Source organism: Sorghum bicolor, chromosome 3, assembly GCF_000003195.3.
Source record: "Sorghum bicolor cultivar BTx623 chromosome 3, Sorghum_bicolor_NCBIv3, whole genome shotgun sequence".
Lineage (NCBI taxonomy): Eukaryota > Viridiplantae > Streptophyta > Magnoliopsida > Poales > Poaceae > Sorghum > Sorghum bicolor.
The window spans coordinates 2,997,310-3,000,622 of record NC_012872.2 but is presented as its reverse complement, the minus strand read 5'-3'; the positions used below and the strand labels follow the sequence as shown (position 1 = coordinate 3,000,622).

General features: G+C 44.1%; 1 long non-coding RNA gene across 1 annotated transcript; it reads right to left on the bottom strand.

The window, feature by feature from the left end:
- LOC110434226 lies at nt 275-3,007 on the bottom strand. Its single transcript, XR_002451709.1, has 3 exons — nt 2,691-3,007; nt 1,460-1,533; nt 275-810 (listed from the first exon to the last, which is right to left on the bottom strand). It is a non-coding gene; the product is annotated as an uncharacterized LOC110434226 (long non-coding RNA).

Genomic DNA, 3,313 nt, shown 5'->3' with positions numbered 1-3,313 from the left:
ATGTTTTCAAAAAGATTCCAAACCCACCCTATGTGTTTGGGGATGGGGTACTCACGGATTAAGAGCATTCACAATGCAAGACTCTATTACAAAGTCGAAGACAATTAATTACATAATATTTATGGTATTTTGCTGATGTGGCAGCATATTTATTGAAGAAAGATATAGAAAAAATAAGACTTAAGTCTTATTTAGACTCTAAGTCCACATTGTTCAAAGTAATAAATAACTTTAGACTCTATATTTAGAGTGCCCTTAGATCATTGGAAAGTGATTTCAGCGAGGTAAGTATATCGATCACAATATCATAAAGATCATAAAGGTACATTTCTGGGGGAGAGAACCCACCAAGGCGACCATAAACATTGTACTTGTGCGGGACTAAATGCCTCGGTTGAACCGGCCAAAGATTACTCTCACACTATATATAAGTTCAGATTCAGAAGTGACCAGCTAATCAAACTTAGAGTGCTTTAGAATACCACTAGGATAAATAGCACCACTTGTACGGGACTAAATGCCTCGGTTCACCCGGCCAGAGATAACTCTCCTACACTACATATAAGTTCAGATTCAGAAGTTTGCTAGCTAATCGAACTAATAATACTTCAGGATACAACTAGGATAAATAGCACCACTGAAATAAAGCCAGGTCGTTTGGTGATCCATTCTTGTCTTCAAGGGGACGGTCTCCAGTTCCTTACTGTGTTCATCATATATAATGTAGGTGTCCCTATAGCCACCAATACATACAGACTGACGGCCCTGGTCTTGGCAACTGGACCTGCATTTTCCACACGATATTTGGCCCTGACAAAGGAGAAAAGCAATTAGTATGGTAAATTTGGCACTACGATGATTCAGATTAATTTCGTGAAGGGTACCCTATCAGTGATTGTACCATGTGTTGCAAGTTGTCTTCGAATATTGATAAGTTTCAACGAACATGCAACTATCAAAGCACAACATGATTGACTGTCAAACTTGCTGCCCTTAAAATCAACATTGTTTCAGGTTGTAAAATTGGTGCACTTAATCAATTCTTGAAGAGAACACAGAGTACAGGAGTAGAAGTCTAATGTAAGTTTCTTTTTTTTTTTATACACAAGGTGGTAGTACTCAATTTTATATGCAAATATGAAGGTATTAACAAATTCCAACTAAAAGAACAATGGACTCTGAAAATTGCAAATTTGGATATGAATAACAAACACTATGAACTATCCTGCACATATAAATTTCTTTCCTTACTTAATTGAGAGGCAGTGCTCTTGCCAGGTTTTCAAAAAAAAAAAAACTATGAACTATGGTCCCAAAGCTAACCTAGGTGGGAGCTGCAATAAATATACTATGAACAACAAACAAATTTTGACTGAACAAGCAAATAAAAAGTGAAGATCAAAATTTGGGTTCAACATGAAACAACAAACAATGCTGCACCATATCTTCGTACACTCACCATTGCCAAAGACGCATGAAACTATCTGCTTTGCCTTTCGGCTCACCACCCCCAGTGGAGAAACACCGCCAGCTCTGCAACAAAAACTGCCGATTAATATAACAGTGTAGAAGTCTAGCCCAAGTATAGAACAAGCAGGCAGACAATGAACCAGAACAAGGTATATTCTGAAGCTGAACTCACACCATGAGATGACATGGAAGTTGGTTCAATGCATCCAAACATTCAAACCATACATTAATTTGCATTGTTCTCAATTAAAAGATTCTACCTCTATAGTCTACATGGTTGTTTAGTAACACACTGCAACACTGATGTCAAGCCAATGAGGAACAATGGGAATCAAACAACGATGTTACAACAATGGCAGAGTTACTGTTCTTCAGAGGTAAGTGTCAACTACAATGGAAGAAAACAGTCTACAGAATTAAGGATATATCCACATCTCACTTCACCAAACACTTCAATTGCAACTAGATGTAACATGTAAAAAGGTCAAGACACCAATGTCAAATTTAAGAACAGAAGGAACAAATTCCAAGCACTCAAGATAAATACTAGTACATAGCAACCATCACATCACAAACGGAATAAATTCCAACACTCAAAATGAATGCATCCAAACATTACAGCAGGGGCGGCCCAAATAGTATTCAAGGGTATTCAGTTGAATACCCAAAACTGTAGCCAAAATTTTCTGAATATATATGCTGTGTATTTAAAAAGAAGAAAAATGAAGACCCCAATGAAACCCTGTCAACTATTCAGCCCAAAGCATGCATTCTGCTGCTGCTTTTCATCCCCACCCGATGGCCCAACAAGGCCAGGGCAGGTGGGTGGCCGGCACAGGCAGACCGGGAGGCCGCGACATCGGGACATCGTCCGCTCGAACTGGCTCAGGCGCTCCTTCTCTCTCTATTTTCCTTTCCCAATCCCAAACCCTAGTGCCTAACGATGGCGGCGGCCGTGTGGCAGACTCTGACGAGTCGGAGTCGGCGCAAAGCTTGCGGCGGCCCGACGTGCACTATGAGCAGTGGTGCCGCGCGCACGGCCGCACGGGACTGCGAGCTGACGGCCGAGCACAAGCCGGAAAGGGCGCAGACTATGGGGCCCCCTCCGCCGCGGGAGAACAGGGGGGCGTGCTCTGGGTGAATCAGGAGCCATATCGAGCGCTCTCTGCCCCTGCTTAAGGTTCCTATGCAGTCAATGAGCCCAGATATGCAAAGATCACCTCGAGGTTACGGACGGCCGCGGGGCGGAGCGGTGGCGGAGCAGGACGGAAAACCTGGTGGATCTCCATCCCTTTTCCGCCCATGGATGCGACGGAGGGACCGCAGCTACGGCGGCCCAATCGCCATCCCAGATCGCAGCACCGCCATCCCGATCCTCTCTTCGTTTCTCTCCTCTCTCTCTCTCTCTCGCGTTCCCTTCACCTCCACCTCTCTCTCTCTCTCTCCGCGAAAAAGGTTGGCTCTTGGCCTGTCGCTGGGTGCGAGAGAGAGAGGATTCCTGTGGTTGCGTTTTATGTATAGGGGAAAAAAATTTTCCGATACGGGTGCGAATACGATACGACTAAGGTTTTGTTGGCATGTAATCGGATTCACATCAATTCACATGTGTTGGAGTGGATTGAAGTGGAACTTGAACTAAATTTCACCCTAATCCACTATAGCACATGTGGATTGAGGTGAATCCGACAACATCCAAACAAGGTCAAAAGTATGCAAAGCGGTGCGAACCTGCCTGCAAGCCCACTTTGGCCCGCCCCGCCAAAAATGGCCCGCTGGACAACTACAGGCCGTCCATGTTTCTGTTGCGGGTTGAGGCAGGCAAGTCTGCTTGCGCAAATCCCTA